The sequence below is a fragment of the Anopheles arabiensis genome, chromosome 3, assembly GCF_016920715.1.
Source record: "Anopheles arabiensis isolate DONGOLA chromosome 3, AaraD3, whole genome shotgun sequence".
NCBI classification, from domain to species: domain Eukaryota; kingdom Metazoa; phylum Arthropoda; class Insecta; order Diptera; family Culicidae; genus Anopheles; species Anopheles arabiensis.
The window spans coordinates 33,424,085-33,443,271 of NC_053518.1; the positions used below are offsets into that span (position 1 = coordinate 33,424,085).

The 19,187-nt window shown below is 45.4% G+C and overlaps 1 protein-coding gene across 7 annotated transcripts in view; it reads right to left on the bottom strand.

Moving 5' to 3' along the window:
• The window catches only part of LOC120900223 (stress-activated protein kinase JNK), a 65,120-nt gene that overhangs the window by 15,201 nt on the left and 30,732 nt on the right, over positions 1-19,187 (bottom strand). For 6 of the 7 annotated variants that reach the window (XM_040306933.1, XM_040306932.1, XM_040306928.1 and 3 more), the window contains one exon: positions 4,122-4,192. The exons of the other annotated variant lie outside the window; for it this stretch is intronic. The gene's annotated coding sequence lies outside the window, so the exon portion shown is untranslated. The remainder of the gene's footprint in view (positions 1-4,121; positions 4,193-19,187) is intronic. 7 annotated transcript variants of the gene reach the window in all.

Below are 19,187 nucleotides of genomic sequence, written 5' to 3' on the forward strand. Positions count from 1 at the left end.
TCATACCACCATCGCGAGCTCTACTGTGATGATCAGAGGTGAGGCTCAAACAGTTGTTGTGACCATCACATGCTTGGTAACTCAAACTAGACAGAGCGAGAAAGCATGCTAATTTTGCTGCTTGGGACCACACGTCAAGTATATTATTCCAAGAATGTCATGATTATCACCGACAGAAAATGTCATGACCAAGTGAGCGATCAAGAGTTGGGTGCTAAACAAAATGTCATCAAGCATGTGATTGATTCAACAACTGTTGAGAGTCTCACATCTGATCATCTCAGATGTGTACGTGAGATGATTTCAGCTGCGTTTCAGGCATGAGTGTTGAGGACTGAAAAAGTGTCATTTGGCAAGCACTGTTCACAGCCAGGAAAAAATCATGATTATGCTTGCGCCGACATTAAGCTCAGTTTATCAGTCAGAGTGTCGCTTTGGACTCAAGCATTCGCATGTCGCGTTCGGCATTTCATGGCGCACTTTCATTGCGTATCAGCAGTAAGCATCAAGCAACCAAGGATAGGTTCATTGTTTTCGTTGGTGAAAAATCTCGTGATGCTCATGAGATTTTACAGCACTGCATTCAAATACATGATTAAAACCTGAAGTTATTCAACAAGCGGGACACATTTGCGTTTTTTTTTTCAATTTAGCGAGCGGGACAGTGAACAATGTGTATTTTCAGCAGTTTCTTTGAGCTAAATTCGTTGGAATATTCGATTGGAGTTCGTTTGTAACTCATTCACAATACAAATATATACATATTATTGAACATGAAATTTCATCTCGCACTCAATCTGCTCTGTCGTTGACGTTTACAAGGCAAATTAAGCATCCGTTGATGTGTTACAGGGTACAAATAAATTCCCCAACCGTATTGCTACTGTGCAGTAACAGCCAGAATGGGAATTGACTACATCCACACCACCATCATTCAATGACAATGGTTCGTTATTATGCAAAAAAAGAGCTCGAGTAGCACAACCTAGAGCAGCATGATGTTCATTTTGATTCTGGTGTTGCTGCTGGCCGCACAGGAAACATCAAATAGGAGGGAGAGCTTATCCGCCGGCAAGCACCGAAAGTTAATGTACCGCGAACACCGGGGAGGAGTAGTGTGCTTGTGTTCACGACGACGATTCGGCGGTCTTCTCGCTTGTTCGATTGTCCCATCGGTTCGCATTCCCACCCCCAGGGGGCATACCATCCCCACCCCATTTGCTTGTTCAGCCCGTGTATCTGTCAACACAGTAACTCTCCGCTCGCTATCCGCTACCCGTGCTCATGAATAAATGAATTCCATTTCCACATCAATCCTGACTGGTTTTTCTTTTTCCGCTCGCCCCGCCGGTATGCTGATTATGCTGTTCGGTAGTAGTATGTCGATTGTCCAGCCCGTGTCCCAGCGCACTTTTCCCTTGCAGGCGCGCTACTGAGTGTACGTGTGTGTGCTCATTAAAAATGATTGATTGAGGAAATAATAAACACTCCTGTATGGGGGGCAAGTGTGCTTTGGCTACCACCTTCTGTTAGCCGTTTCCTGTCGCATTGCTGCCGGGGATTAAACGGTCAAGCTCAACGTACACGTGGCGGGCAATGCGCTAAACCGAACATCGAATGACCGATCGCCATTTAATGAACGTACGATCAGACACACACACGGACAACATGTCACAAGGATGCAGGCTTTTCTCGTCCTGTTCAAATTGGCAATCACCGGCCTCTGACACTGATCTTTTCACGGCGAAAGTAGCGCTGCTGCTCAACACGAGCGTAATGATGCAGTTTTCCCATCATTTTGCACAAATGGCAAAGTTTCTTTCACACACACACACAGCAGCTGTATGTGTTGTGCTAAGGAATTAAGCGCGTGAAAATTGGGCCCAACTTAATGATTCATTTTTGGTGCTCGTGATTATCATCCGTGGTCATGTGAGCGCAGTTCCGCGTAGTTAGAAGCGCGAACAATTACTTATTCAGTAGCTTCTGCTTTCCATCACAGCCACAGGAGCATGCAGCAGCGTGTGTGTGTGTGTGTGTGTGTGCCTTTTCTGAGTACCAACAACCACCGAGTTTGTGAGCTTTCGCTGGAAGAGGAGCGCACTTTTAAAATATTACTTCCACATAACCGTAACACGGGGGGAGTTTGTTTGCTAGCAGCAGCGCAGTAAAATGACAACATTGCTTCACATTGCTTCATTACCGAGAATAAAGCTTTCCCCAGCTACCCCGGTAGTAGTACCATTGCTTTCCCACGGCACAGAGTTCATTAGCAAATTTTGCAAATCCTTTCTTTCCACCATTTACATGGGGTTATGCAAATAAACTTCTGCAGTCATTATGTCTCTTTCTCTCTGCTCGCTATTGCCTCTAGGAAGGATGTGCATACATCTTTGTCACACAAATTTGCAATTCGCCTCACTTCTTCGGACATCTCGCGCAGGCAGTGGGCCAGCTGCTGCTTCCCCGGAAATGGGGAAAAATTACAAAATTAAATTCCAACTGTGAGGCACACTTAAGTCGAGAAATGATGACCCCAAGGGACCTTACACCACCTCCCATCGTCCCATTGACGACTCTTTCTAATGATTCAAACAAACGCTCCAAGCTACACAGCAGGAGTAGGAGAGCCCGAGCCACGCTTCAGATCAGATTTTAACCTCTTTCAGAGAAGCAGTCAAAATCTCCCGCAATGTAAGAAGAAAAAGAACCTTTCGATGAGCTTGTAAAAAAAAGGAATCCCAACATGAAGGTATTGGTTTGCTAGCAGATGGAGAACCGTTCAGTTGGACGTACGATTTGGATCGAGAATCTATTGGGACGGTGCTACCAACGCCATAAGACACTTCTTCCCAGCGTGAGCTTGCTTTCGTTTGCTCTGCAGTTGGTCCATTCTGTCCACAGCACAGAGCAAATGGACCCCCAAAAAAAGAAAGAAAGCTTCATTGTTCCAAAAATAGCAAAACCATTGGAAAGATATGACGAGAAAGAGAATGAGAGAGTTTAGCTGCAGCTTTTACACCCGATTTGATGACGATGATGACGATGATGCTCAACATTGAAGTCACGCAGTCTGTGTGTCGTAACAGGGCACTATACTTGTGTCCTTCCTTGCCTTGCGTTCTTCCCATTTGCTTCCTAACGATGCCTACTGACCGAAGCGGCAGCAGCAGCAAGTCGATGGAAAACAAAAGGGCACCGCACACAAGGTTTTCAGTTGCACCATCGTAGGGGGGCCCTCGCCTTTAATGACCCTATTTGGGATGAAGGCTACTGGGTGTGTGTATGTTCGAACGCCCCATTTGGCCCTCGTTCGGTGCGATCCGTTTGGCTGTGGTCCAAAAATAACACAATGCCAAAAGCACGAAAGCTGTCCGCCCAGTTTAACCCAGGGCTTGCGTTCCTTCGTGTGCATCCTCACCGCAGTCCTTGCAATGCTCTCTGTGTGAGTGTGTCCTGCGTGTAGTGGGAATGTGTAGGTCTGTGTGCGTGTGTGTTGAAGTTGCTTCCGAGGCATTCTGGCGCCACATGATGAAGAACTTTTCGTCTCTTTGCCCTCTTTTGTACCCAGAGCATTTTGTGCGGGTTTGAAAGCATTTTGCGAGGCATTTTTGGAAAATAGAGTTGCCTTCTTGTTTGCCAACATCTCTGTGCTCGTGTTGAAAACGTAGAAACATACCAGCATAACATTTAATCCCGGGCCTGGATTTGGTTCGTTAAAAAATAACAAATAAAAACAACAAATAATACCCTGCGCTCTGCGGTGGAGTAAGGTAAAGCTTTGCACCAAGCGACGAACCGCTAGGGCATCGCCATACATAACGCGCCCATCATCGCGACTCCCGGGCATAATGGTGGGGAAACTATTGCCACGCAAAAGGGAAAGATTTATCACTGCGAAAAAGGAAAAATATAAAAAAACAGAAAACAGGAAAGCTCGGGGTAAAATAAAAACCCAGCGCATTCCATTCCTTTGCAGCATGTACTAAATCATTCTTCATGTCTTTTCATCTGCGTTCCATCACTCTGGCAGGTGGTGTTTTTGGGACAGGTGCAAGGACAACAAAAAAAAACACATCCAAACGGACAGAGTAGTTTTGCGAAATGGCAGCATCACTTACCATAATGCAGAAGATCCCGTCATAGTTCGGAAGCTGTCAACGCAATGGTGGCCGTCTTTATGTCTTAACACCTGCCCAGAGAAGAGAGGAAGAGAGGAAGAGAGAGAGAAAATTAGCACACACACACACAAAGCCACAGTACACACCAGTTACTCAAGCACTGGTGGAAAATGGTAAAACCGACTCAGCAGGGCGAATGGAAATGTGTAAGCTGCGGACGACAGAGCGGGACGGTTTGGGAAGCTTAACGGGAACACCGAACCAGAGGGTAAATGTAAAGTTAAATCCTTTAGCTGCAGTAATTTTATTCAAGCACACATCATCATCATGCTGAGTGTGGTGAGCGCGCCCGTTCTGTAGAAGGCACAATTTTAAATGCATTCTTTGAACTTTGGGCATTTCTCACTTTCGGAAGTCTCGTGACAGTGTTTTGAGAATTTATCACTGCCTGGGAGCTGCACCAGGTTGATAGATCTCCAATGGAGGGGGTTTGGGTACCAAAAGGACCAATTTTCAACTACCTTTTCCCACAAAGAGTTTCGCATAAGCCCTTCAGGAATTGTCAGAAAAGATTGCCAGAAGAGCTGTGGAAAGAATGTTACATTTTAATGGATTCTTGTGAAGGTATTTGTAAAGAGTTCCATGGAGATCTATAAATCCATATCCCTACCACTTCATCAGAAAAGAGAGAAAATATCATGCTCCATTACTTAGGTACAATTTTCATCTTAAAAGGTAAGAAGGAATGTTTTAACTAGTTCCCACATAAAGAACAATGCGAATAAAATATAAGATTGATCTGATCTCACTCCTTTTAGCCGTCAATTTAACACAAAAGTAGTGCAAAAATGTTGTTACCATTCTCAACCATCATTTGATTAAAGCTAACGCTGTAGTTAATCAAAAGCACGACATGAGTTGATGGTAAATGCCCCTTCCCCCTTTCAGAAGTAAACGTGATCGATAAGGATCAATTACATTCCCTTTAGCAAACACACGCAGCATAAACGAATAAAACCGAGGAAACAGCGAAAAGGTAGGTAGAAACGGATGCATTTATTTTGTTGCGGCTGGGTTTCCCGGGATTTTGATCGGAGTTCCACAAACACACCTCCATGTTGTCCCACTGTGTGTGGGATTCGTTACCGTGTATCATCAAGTGCGCGAGGCCTCCCCATACTGTCGATGGTAATTTATGGCATATTTTAAAAAAGAAAGAAACGTACAAAACACTGACATTGTCCATATGCTGACACTGCTGCTACTGCTTCCGAACGTTAGGAATTGCGATAGCGAAAGGTATGAAAATATGCAAAATAAAATCAGCGCGACAAACACCCAGCCCTGCCACCTGTTTCCGTAGAATAGAGCAGGAGTAGGTGTGTTTGTTTTTTTGTGGGATTTTTTTACAATGACTGATTTAACAGATTTTTTTCTGGATTTTATTTTGCTTTCAAATTGTTGATTGTTACACGTTTTGCTTTCCTCTTTGATATGAGTGCAACAACATTTTTTGCCTCCGTTTTTCCTATTTAAATAGCAATCATGGGATAAAAACGGTGTTAAAGTGAGGAAAAATCAATGCAAAATCGCCCCAACATGCATCGCAAACGATGCTAACAATACGTAACGCCAAAGCCATTAACCGCAAACCATGCTGCTGCTGCTGCCGCTACTGCTCCCAACAGTGCACAGGGTAGGTCGAATATGGTGTCCTACTCTGCGTTATCAAGATGCACATTCCTCACACACATTGGGGTACGAAAATACAAACCCTAACAACGAGACGAACAGTGACAGTAGCGAGTGACACGAGTAGCGAAAGAAAGGGCCCAGCACAAAGAAAAAAGGACTTCAACGCTATCAATCGATTGATTGGCATGTGTGTGTGTGTGTCCGAAGGTGTCCGGACGTTGACGTTGGATTGGGTGGGTGTACCATCCGTCTCTGCACGATGCTGTCAGCCCATTCGGGAGGCAAATAGAAGAAAAGCGATCTATTTTTAGTGCTGACAGGTCGCGCGTGCTTTCATCGATTTTCATACAAAAGTGTACACACACACGCACCGTTTGGTGCAAACGTCCTGCCCAAGTTGTGGTTTATTTGTCGCTAGAACATTTCCCTCCGACAACACCTCCAACAGCAGCAACTCCAACTCAAAGAAGTCGAGGTACGCAAGAATCCATTTATTATACCCCGTTTCTGCACACGTAATGATTTTCCTTCTTTTATTATTACAAACTCTCTGTGTGTCTGTGTCTTTAATAAAGCGTTACACATCTTCGGTTTGCCAAGGGTGGGCGGGCGCATGAGTGGGCGCTAACAAACCGAGCTGGAGGAGAGCTGTGTGCGAGAATATGTTAATGGGACGCTGCTCAGAATGCTTTTATCATAATTGAGAAGCACACGCTTATTGATAAAGTGTTTTGTGGGGAGTGAGGGAGGGTGTTTGTGGCGTCGTTCAGTTTCCGGAAAATAAAGGCGAAAAGGACATTCGATGACAGCGAACACACGCACACACACACAGGGACGAACACGTGTGTGTCCCTATCACTCAAACTTTTGCTGCAACAGAATGGCTGTTTCCAGGACACAGGACACAGGTTAGTTGGACAAAACTTTGTGCAACAAAACCACAAACCCACCGTAGCGGAGCATCACCATGCAGCATCATCATTTCTGTCCATGTCCATTTAGACAGAAGCATCCAAAAAACACGCTTCGGTGTCACAGCTTTGGACAACCTTTTTTTTGGAGAGAAGTGGACAGTTTTATCGGCGTGATTAAATTTGCTTTGGTTCATAACTTTTTTATGGCCCATTGCTCACTCGCACCGCAATGGGACACAGTCGTTAGAGTCAGCAGCGGCGCCTTTCCCTTGTTTTTGGGAATGTTGTGAGTCGAGATATATTACAAAAAATAAAAAATAAAGATTCAAATGCTACACAAATACAATTTGTTGTGGAATTGGAAATGTTTGCGGTGTTGGTGACACAGAGCACGTAAACATTCGGAATTAGCAACCGTGGCAACAGAGTCCCATCATCATGGCAATTATACCCTAAGCTTCATACCTTGTGGAGAAGGCTGTAGGCTTCTGGGTGACAGCACGAGAGCGCATTAAATTGTACCAATTGCTTCTGTTTTTCAAAATAACATTAAACATATGAAAACACCTTGTCTACTAAAACGCTAAGCATATACAATGTCTTATAAAATATAATGTATATAAGTTCTTCTCGAATTTCTATAAATTGATCCATTATACTATTAAACATTATATTTGGGGAAATATACTTTACACCAAACAAAACAAGAATATTCTAGCATCATTCGGTAAATCATTTCAACAACGATTGGTGTCAGGCCTCATTTAGAATTTCAGCCATTATTTACACCCCATTACTCAATCCGTTCCGTGTGTGGCCCGTTTCGCTACAGCGAAGCTATAAATTGTTTATCACTTTTGTCATCTTTCTTGACATCTACAACACAGGCGACATGTGGAAAAGGCGACTCACTCCAAAAGTCCCTTTGCAAAAGACTGTTTGGGTGCTTCCTTGCCTTACCCACCCGTCAGGCAGGACACGTATCGACTCCATGGAAGCGTGTCGAAATTAATGTCTCCATGTGAAATCGTACGTTCCGTACGCCCATTTGTGGCTGAAATTAATTCTTCCGAAAATCTTAAACACCAGGCACCAGTAGCAGCAGCAAAGGCTGACGGTAACGATTGTTACCAGTACCAGTTTTCTTGTACTCACACACAGTTACACATGCAGCACATTCCGTTTGTTCCGTCCGCCTGCTAATGGACAGAGCATACACTGACAGCGCCATAAGAACGACATCTCAATTTGGCAGACAGGCACCACCACCCGGCAACACAAGGATATACTACTGTTGTCACTGGTGCTGCTGCTGATATGTATCTTATTTACATTTCCCCCTCTGCTGCCTCTACAATGCCCTCTCGCTTGAATCAAACACACACACACACCACCCAAAAGCATCCCGAAAAGTGACACGACACACACACGTCATGCAAAGAGGGTCACACACATATACAAAGAGCGGGCCCCTTCTTTCGCCTTCGGTTGATTGCTTCGAGGCTGCGAGGCGAACGAATTTAACATTTCAAATATTTTATGAACATAAACCTCCTCCAAAACGTTGGTGCGGCCATGCCCGGGGCTGCCTCCGCCGAGAAAAAGGAGAGCCAATGTTAGGTTTTGATGATTTTGTTGTGGTTCTGTTCTCGATGCGCCGTTCCGCCAGACTGTCACGTTTGTCACCCCCAAAGGGAGGGCCGCACACGGAGTGTTGGGACAGCGTTTGCAAACACGATGGAATGCTTCTCAACACGCCTAACACGAAACTAACGTGCTGGGCGGCTACTCTTGCACTGTTGACTGGAGCAAATAGGCTATTAAAAATGTATTTTGTTGGTGCAAATTGCATAAATACGGGCGACCTTTGTTGAACTGCATTAGGTATGAAATGCGCACTACAGAGCGCCTACAAGTATGCAATTCGCATGGCAAAATTATCCTAACCAAACCTTTCTGGCAGCATATTGGTAGCTGTATTAAGCGAATATAAGGTCGGATGACGGGATGCGATATTTTAGCAACTAAAAGGATCCGTACCAACAGAAGGCACCGGACCAATCCATCAAACAACAGTGTTGAGCCGAGCACCACAGCACTTTGACGGAATGTAACGAAATCACTCCGAAAATCGATAAAACCCTAACAGCATCCACGGAGAGCGTTCCATTTTTCGAACCAAGCCACGGGATGGTGGCATCATCACGGGGAAAACGGGCACGACAAAAATACCGCCCGCCTAGATGCGTTTGCATACATTTTCATCTGCCGGGACACGTATAATGGAGGCGCACACTACACAACCCCAGGTTGGCTACTAGGTTGATGACTACTGCTACCGGTCGGTAGGAAGTAATACAAAATTGATGTCATGACTTGCTCTTCATTAAGCTACCACCCAGAAGCAAGTACCGACTCCGCGGTGGTCTTGTTTCCGCTTTTTTTTATTCTGTTTACACAGATGGAATTTTTGGAAACATACTAGCTAACAATAAAACGAATGAAGATCCATTTCGAAACTGCGGAAAAAAGGGATGAAAATGGAATCCACCGACAAAAGGTGAACGGAAGCAGCGTACAGTGGCCCATTTTTCCGACCGAAAAAAAACCCTGTTAGGGGATAAATTTGAATACACAATAACCATGAAAAGGATACTGAGTACCTTTTCGCTAATACTACCTTCACACACACACACACACACACACCCACAGTTGATTTGAGCCGCTTGATTCGTTACTCGGTACCACACCGTGCGCTGAGTGTTTCACTGCATCGGTGCTTGTTCAGTACGGCAAGACCGACAACGACGCAGCATGTTGCTGGTCGCAATGAAGAAAGGCTTTTCAAATATTCCAATTCTAGATCCCATCGTATATCCCTGCAGCCATAGAGAGAGAGAGAGAGCTTGGGACACTGCGGGTGATGTATACTCACAGCCAGCGACCGACCGCGCGTCCATTTTTCGTATCGAGGTCGAGATAATTAATCTGACAAACCCCTTTTTCGGTCGGAAAACCGGACTGCAGCGGCGACCGTTTGTTAATCCTTTTTATGGGTGAATTCCTTCGCTTTTGTTTCGTTCAGTACCGACACACAGAGGTAGAGATTCCATCGCTTGGTGGGAGGTGGGATTGATAACGCCATAAACCGGAAATCCGATGGGTACGGAACAAGCGAAATCTTGCTCCGACGACACGAGCGACGAGCGCACAAAGATGATGTATGCAAAAGGGGGAGTGGATTTTTGAAATACGTAAAACACTCTCTTCGATTCAACGCAGATCACAACATACACGCAGAACACGCCTAGGATGAGATCTGCAGTAAAGGAGGAAGGAAATGATGGGAAGAAATTTAACACCAGCCGTACCTTTTTCGGCAATTTGGCAAAGGGGCTGAAAAGGATGGCGCGGCTCGTGCGTTTAATGAACACAAAGGGGGATGGTTATCAGCCACGATGGTTCGATCGGTTTCTACGTGTTTGGTTAGACTGCGAGAGTGGAGGATGAGGTCAGGGGCTTCAGTAGATAAATGTGCCCTAATAAGCGGAGAGTTCAAACATGTGAATCCTTTTTGGAAATTAGGTTACAACCGTACGCATTAGAGCGTATCTTGGTTTTGGTTTTGTCGAACGAGAAGACCGAAAAATGGCAAGATCACACTCCCATTTTAGCTTCATTGCACCGCACACAAACACTCACTAATATCGTCAATAATCGTATTACTTAAATTAAAGAGGCTTCATGAAAGAGCTCACTTCTATCAGCTCAAAGTACAGAAGCATTACCTTTTCCACCGAAACCCAGCGGTGGCGTAGAAAGTTATAATTCCTTAACGTAAAATGGCTTACTATTAGGAACGCTTTTTCTCGGAAAAGAATTTGTGCCCACTGGACGGACCTGCTGCTTACGTAGGATGGCGCGCACGGGTAGGACTTATTGGTGTGTTTAATTATTGTATTTTGTATTTTACAGTTTATCTTCCAAGAATGTAGCATCTCGGACGGCAGCTGAAAAGAAACCTGTTCGAAAGTTCGTTTCCTGTTCAATAGCCCATCGATTTTTTTTTATTTTGCTCGGTTAGGAGGCTTTATCTCGAAGCGCCCGGCTAACTTTTATCATCAGCAACTGATGAAGAAAGTTTTCGGTTTAAACGAAGCATGGAAAAAAATGAAAATTAGCAGAAGTTGGAAGGGAAAGCGCCTGCAAGTATGCATTTTGTTCGTATGAACAGACAAGCGCTTTCAAGCGCAATGAATTCAAGCGATATTCTGTTGTTATAATTACTCTTATCACAAACGAGATATTTTATCTTCGTTTTTAGTAAAGGTTTAAATTATAAGCAGGATTTAAAAATATAAATCGAGCGCCACTGCGAGTAATTAAAGTTCCTTTTGCGCCTAAAAGTATACAACCCGCATACCAAATCCCGTTCATTAGCGTAACAAAATTAGCTTTATTGCGGCAATTTTTGTAAAGTTTACAAATTGAACCATAAAAACCGTACAGAGCACAATCATAATCATCACCGCATCACAATCGCTTCATTAGTTACCCGTGTGTGTGGTGAAAAAAAGGAACGCAACATGATAAACAATAGGGGCCAATTATCTGTTCAATTTGCATTCAACATGTAACTGCCAGGTGAACCTGAAAACCACCACAAACACACACACACGTCCAAACACGTTTTCATTTGCATGTCTGTGCATAGTTTATTTCAGTCCTGGTTCTGTAATTAAATAAGCAACAGTAGCGACATGTCGGGCACACTAGCAGCAACAGCAGCATCGCAACAGGGAATCGAGTGCATAAATATTAAAACATCAAAAATGAGCTTACCGGCCAATAAAACGGTGCAAACCATGCTGCGCATGTTAATTGTGCTCCACGCGGCAGGAAATAAAAACAATCCTCTAAAAGTATGACCTTTTCCCGTCCCGTTTTTTCCCGTCCAGTAGCTGTATTTATTTTTAAATCATTTCAATTAAACTAACCATCATAAAAAGGGCACTCAGCACAGCCACAAAAGCGGGTACAAGCGAACTGTGAGAAGGTTAATTCGTTGGACACAAAGCCCGCACCAGAGTCCCGCGTAAACACTAAAGGAAGTTGCGAAGGCGGCAGCGGCACATTGTCCATGTATTCTATTTTAATTACTTTGAAACATAATCACATTAATCATGCTGCGTTTTGTTTGTTATTAATTTTCCGCCACTCTTTGCAGTGGACGCGTGTCCGAGGCTTGTTTGTACCAGCTCCCTTCCCCTTTTAGAGCTAGCGCAAACAACAACGCGGTAAAAGGGTTCGTTGCTTACGCTACCAGCTCACCTTCTCTCTACACAGCTCAACAATGCAGCTGTCAGTTATCGTTCCGTGAAGCGAAATGAAATATTTAAAACTTCTCGGAGAGAAAAATCCCGGCACAACGCAATCGTTTGCTCAGAATTGTGAAGTTTGCACTCATGGTCGTGGTATGAAGCCCTTCTACCGTACTGCAGCTGGAAGCGCAATAAAGCACGGTAAATATATAGAAAGCGCAAGGCTACACATTATGGCAGTATTTATAGGAGCTACTTTTTTCCACAATAAATGCACGTTTGTGTGTGGTGAGTGTACGGTTCATTCGACGATCGATTTATTGCACAGCGCAGTACATTAAATCTTCTTCTATTTTAAGCGATGTTTGTCGTAGCTTTTCCCCGTTGCATCCCACGATGAAGCATGCGGTAAAGGGATGCTGCCAAAATACCCGGATGTGTTTGTTTTGTATGTTTGTGTCCTTTCTGCCCCTTTTGTGTCCTCTAATGTAGCGGAAGCGCTCTTGTTTCGTCGACGTGAACAGTGAAACATTTCCTCCAAACTGTTTGAGCATTATTCATTTATCTCACTGTATCTCCCGTTCTCGCTATAGGGCAAATGTCATTCTATCTACCTCAGGCATTTCCCTCGCCCCAAAAAGGTTGAGGTTTTGGCATCAATCAGGAAGCGAAGATTCTACGATACAAAGAAATCCATTACAAGAATGAAAAGGAAGGAGTCTCTCGATAAAGTAGAAGCCAGCTCGCCGTCGCGGTTAAAAAGGAAAACGAACAGAGCGTGGTGGAGTGGCAGATCCTTACAGGAAAGTAAGCCGAAAGAAACAGCCAAGAACCAAACAGCCCGCAGTCAGATTTCCCTGGGCGACTTAACGTTCCGCTCAATTGTGTTGTGGCGCAACGAGAAAATGTAGAAAATCTCGAGTTCGGCCGGAATAGGCCGCCCGCTACTACTCGTTGGCTGGTTAAAAAGTTTTGCGTCGAGTTCAAACATTGATTTTATGGCACTTTTATGTTTCTTTACTTTTCCACACTCTCTGCGCTAGCCTCTGCTAGAAGAAGCGTAGAAAAGGGATTTTTTCTGTTGTTGTTCGAAAACGGGGAAAAGTTTTTCGATTTTCCATGCACCGATTGATTCTGCGTCGAAAAGTGTAATTTGAAATTTAAACTAAGTAGGCAAGATGAAGCATGACCAATTTTTTTTTTCGAGGAGCTGCGCATACAGATCAATTACAAAAAGGATTTTATTTCTTGGGATTAAAATAGGAAAGTTAAAAATGAAAAGAAAATTTCAACAAATAAGCAACTCGTTTTGAGCACGCAAACTTTAACCATTATGGGCGGGCGAAAGAAAAAAAAACGACACGTTTTGGGGTTTTGTAAGTTATGATTACCGGGAGAGGCCATAGTTTGCCGATGGTGATGGTCACGATTTCAGATTCAGCAGCCAGCCGCAATTGACCTTGTCCAAAACGGAGCAATGTCACAAGGCCCGTCCAACACGGACACAATATTGCCGGCGGGGTGAAATGATTACAATCGAGCATCAAACTCGCCTGTCCACCGCTAAAACCGAAAACCGACATCGCCAGAAGTCGTGTTTTGTTTCCAACGCCCTGCTCGATAATGCTCGGTTTGTCCTGACTGATTTAGCTTCCAGCTATACTGTAACACACACACGCCTTGTTTTGCCCTTCCGGATCGATATGCGAATGTCCAAGCGCACAATAATCGAGCACACGGCAAAGTATACCAAGGTCCGGCACCACCATCATCACCCTTTGCATTTTCTATTGCCCCACGCACGCACGGCTCATGTTTTCTGTTCCTTTGGAATATTTAGCGCCCGTCTAGCACGCGGCTTATAACACGATCACAACGAACAGCACACGGCGGTTCAATACTTGCTGTCCCCTTCCTTTCTACCAAAAATAGGGACACACACACTCATTCCAAGGCGAGGATGAGCCGACAGACAGACAGGCGCGACAGTGCGCAGCAGAGTTTTAATAACAAAAAATACGAGAAAAGATTCCCGACACAAGCGCAACTACGGGCCGCAAAATTCCGATGCACGCACGCGGCGTTGTGGTGGAACGGAAATCCAATGTTGCGTATTTATTTATTTATGCATTTATTTATGGGTCTTTTGCCGCGCGCGCTCCACACACGTCACTGCAGAAAAGGACAGGAAAGAGAGAGGGCGCAAGCGAGGACGCGATTTATTTCGAGTGTGGCAAGTATTTTATTTCCAGCATGCCAACAACTGTCGTCTGTATTTACGGCTTCCGACGGGGTACAGCTTCGGTCCAGGGTATCATGAGGATCCCCCCCAAAGGGATCCCCCCATCTTCTGCTCCTCAAGGGTTGTGTTGCATTGCGGGTGCACCTGATACACACTCTGGTTGACATTTATTTTTGAACCGGCCATCAATGCCCAACCTTCGCAACCAGCCACGAGAGAAAGGCGCCATGGCAAAGAGGGAATTCTCCTCAATGATCCATTATCGTTAGCGCTCTTGTTGGAATTTCGAGCAAGGCACACCGACACACACACCGAGTGAGCGGAGTGTTTAAGCATTTGGACAAATTATTTCAAACTTTGGTAAATGGTCACAAAACGTCGGCAAAGGCAGCACACTAAAACTGCCGGGCTTAATGCGACTCGATCGAAAATCAATATTCCATTTACCCCTAAAACAAGAGCAATACACCGTCCAAAGTCGTCCAACACAATGATAGCCCGCCAGCGTAACATGATTTGTTGGTACGATTGTCATCGAACAATTTGTAATTCTGTCACTGGCAGCGCACCGGCAGCTCCCAATATCGCCATGTCAGTCGGGATTATCCTGCAGCCCGGAAGCACAACCGAACCATTGGCTAGTCGTCATCTTCTGAGTGGATCCTCTGCAGCGGACACGCACAAACGCAATCTGTGTTTTCACCGGGTCGGGTGGCAGCGCCTTGTCCATGTAAAACAATGCACAGACAATGTCAAATTCATAAACACTTTACCCCGAACCCAACAAGACAAAGGGGAACCGTTCAAATGAGGGGCACAGTGGCAGTGTGTAAAATTGAGGTTTTAAGACAGGGGGAGGACACCACAAAGGGAAGGGACAAATTGAACGCTTCCTCTGCCCAACTCCTCTCTTCCGTGGGAAACCGCATCCAATTTATACCGAAGGCTCTGTGCTCTGTCTCAAGCAGTTATCCCCTTGATCACCGTCTTCACCGGCAGCAGCAGGGCTACCACAATTTTCCCTATCGCATGCCATGCTTTGCAAACATTCAGGCGCAAACAGGGGATTGGGGTTATGGAACAGGAGCGCGATCTGCGGGAGAAGTGAGAAAACTTCGCATACGGCAAATGACTTGCGATCGATATTCAATTTCATCCTGCTCTCCTCGCTCGCTACCTCACACACACACACACACAGACAGTCGCCGATGGCACGAGTGCCCGGTGGGACGGAGGGCAGAGCAGCAGCAGCAGAGGTCACGCTCTAAATCGTCGTTGGTACGCGAATAAATGATTTACTTGTCTTCGGGGCAAACCGACTCCGTCCGTCCGCTGCGGTGACTTTCACCATATTCGCCTCTCAGCCCACCCCCATGTCATCCCGTCCTCCTCCTTGGAGGTTTAACTGGGTGGGAAAATGGAAGCCGAGATTTAGTGAAACGTGAGGCGATTGGTTTTGGAAACCGAGCCATTCCATTAGGTTGATGTCAAATAAAATTATCGCCCGTATCATCGCAAACAGACGATGCGAGCACCGGCTTACGCTTCCCACCGGGACAGACCCGGTTGATACTCGGTTGTTGTTGTTGATGTTGCTGTTGCGATACTGCGTGACAAGCGCTAGTAAGGTTCGCAGTTTGCGTATTAAATGTTGATCTCAATCTGTACCGGTGATGATGATGCAAACCACCTTTTTATGTGTTTTATAAAATTTGCTCTTTGTTTTGCTCTCTCTTTTATTTAGGTTGTGACAGTAACAAAATAAATTAAAACATGAAAATAAGCTCATTTTGCTGTGCGGGTTGCATACATCGAGGCGTATAAAATTAAAGTAAACTGGTAAATAAACAAACCATTAGGATTGTTGACATTGACAGGAGCTATTGCTTATCTTTCCTCAACGGAACCGATTTTCCGCATTGAACAGAGCGCTTACTTCCTTACCTAACCTTTGCACTACATTTCTCTACCACTCCTACCAGAAGGGAGAGCTGAAGCGGAACTCAATTCCAAGCACTGGCGTTTGCCCCGTCCCGTGTAAATGTCAGCAGCGCTGGCAGTGAAATCCAGGTCGATCAACAACGACAGGAGAAGATGTGTTTGCATCAACCATTCAATAGCCGTACAGCCGGAGGTTCGAATGGGGCAAAAGGAGAGAGAGGCCGGATCCATTTGTGCACTCTGCCCACTCTGCTTGTTTTATGCCTATTTACACCCCCACCGGGGCTCGGGGAGGGGGAGGGGACTGATGCAGAGAGGCATGCAGTCCTTGCAGATGCAGAAATGGAACGGTTACCCCGCTGCTAGAAAAAGTTACCCCGCTTGGTTTAATGACCAGGAGAGAGAGAGAGGGGTGAAAGTGGAAATGGAAAACTGGGTCTCGCTTTTATGGTGTTAGTTTTTTGTTTGTTTCTTCTCTATGTGCACAGAAAACAAACTGCTCTAAAACCCTGCTAGAGGCGAAACGGACGCTCATCAAAAGTACCGGAATGCAATGACCTGGTTTTTAATCAATATTCACTCGACGTCATGGGCCGCCTGCATATCACGCGCTGGATCCTTTGGCATCTTGATTATAATTATTTTCTCATGGTGCTACGATTCATGGCGTAGCAGTGAAGTAGAAGAGCTCAGTGAGGCTCAGCTTTAGCGAGGTACAGTTTATCGTTCGCCCGAACGCAGTAGTAACGCTCCTGCTTCACTTCTACGATGCTACTCCGTGTCTTCAGCCTTAAAGCTGTAACAGAGCAAACGAACGATGAGCCAAAAATAGCTCACCATACACAGGAGGTACACAGCATTTCATGCATGCATGATATTGCCATCATTCCGGGATCCCTTTTCAGCGCTGATTAGTGAAACGAACACCCAGAATCGATCGGTCCTGAGGTGCATCAACTCACTTCTCCTTTGTTCCCATTGCTCATTGCTTACGCTTCCCATTCATCGAGCGCTATCCTACCATTCCTTACGGCACGTCAGCACTACTACACAGGACTCACGGAAGCAGAATTATCATCCGGCAGCCTTAATGCTCTAATAATTAAGCTCTTAAGCGTAAGCGAAAGCCGTCCTCTGATTGGAAGGACATGGGCCTGGGCTGTGGCTCGATTGCATGACGATAAAGCGCCTATTATGTGAACACCTTCACTCTTTGCGCGTTCGTGGGCTGACTGGCGCAAAAGGCCAGCCCCACCATCATTAAAAAGGTTTATTGAGGTAGAGAAAATTACGCGCCAGCTACCGAAGCATGTGTGTGTGTGTCTGTGTGGAAAACGCCGTCTAGCAAAAATGGAGGAAAAACTTCAACATGAGAGTGGTTTTGCTAGGATTGCTGCATCAAACCGAGATCAGACTTCTGGTTGCGTTTGTCGGAGTTTTTGTGTGTGTGTGTCTAGTTGGATAGACAAAGAGAACGCTTTTCCGCGGGGTGGAGTTGGCGGACATGTTTTCAGAAAAGTAGCTCACCGTAACGGACCACCGTTCGTTCTCTGTTTTGCCAGCCGGATTTCCCAGCCACCGTTCGTTCGCGTCATCTATCGACGCTTCGTCCGCCGCAAGGCAGGATTTTCTTGCTTTGGGAGCAAACAAAAAGAAAAAAAAACGAAGATGGATCAGACGGTGACACCGTGATAACTTCGTATTGTGACACCACCACATCCGACGGCAGGGGATTAGATTTCCTGTCACCAACATGCAGCACGTTTTTCGTACACGCATCTTTGCAGAAACGGGAGAGAAAAGGGGGCGCGTGTTTGTTGTGACACCGGGAAAGATGCAAGGGTATTGGGTTGGAGAGAGCCAACGGGCTGCTGGATAGGATTGCGCGACAGACTTTACAACCCGTGCACTCGTGGATGAATTTCATGCGAAACAGTATCCCTGAGCTAGTCAGTTGCATCCGCTTACGGGGTGTCGTACGGAACCCGCGCCCGACGGTTTGGCCATTGTTTCGCTCGAAGCCGGCCGAGCTTCCGGTCTAGCGGCAAAGAAGTGGTAGCGCACATGTAAGAAACCCTTTTTGCTGTCTTCACCGACAGCCAAGAAAAGTGCCAGCAAACGATCCCTTTTTCCGCTGGTTGTGTCTGGTGTATCAGGCGCTCTAAAGGTCATCTGTCAGTAACAGTGATTCAGGGAAGAAGAGTCGCAAGAAAGTGTTGCGATACGAATTTCCAGGGATGCCATGATCTACATTGACGTAAAAGAATACATTTATTACAAAAAGTGGGATTTTCTCATACCCGTTGCATACATTTAGGCGCTCTTGTTTCTTAATTTGCATAGATTTAGGGGACATTTTTTGGTGAAATTGATTCCGATGTAGTTCAAAAACAAACCTTGAATTTTTTAAAATTTGATATTTACTAGCATTTTCTGAAACCCCTTTTCTGTATCAACAAACCACGAAGGAACGCACAAAGAAACTGGCCGAGCTGTCGAGGCCCAGTTGGCGCGCTTTGCTCCTACAGTACCGAGCATCAATAAAACATTACTTTGATCCCCCTTCTGCTTGCTCAACCCTCTTTTTCAAACAATCTTTTTCGGGGATAAAACGGTTACAATGCTCGTCGTTTTCAACAGGAAATCAACTTGGCGCGCTGGCGTTGCTTTCTAGGGCCAGCCTTCCTTCCTTCCCCACCTTCCACGAAAGGCTAATGGCCTTAATGCCCGGCGCCCAAGTCATAGGATGAAAGAGAATTTTGCAAACGGCAGCGCAAATCCAGCCAACGTCTCCTAATGGGGACGTCAAGTTGGGGATTTATTTTCGCTTCCACCTGTCCGATAGAATAATTCAAAATCGTGCACGATGGAACGAGAGCTGTTAGAGAGGGGTGAGAATGGGAGTTTTTTTTTGGCACTTTGTACAGGCAACAGGCAGTGGAATCTTTAACGA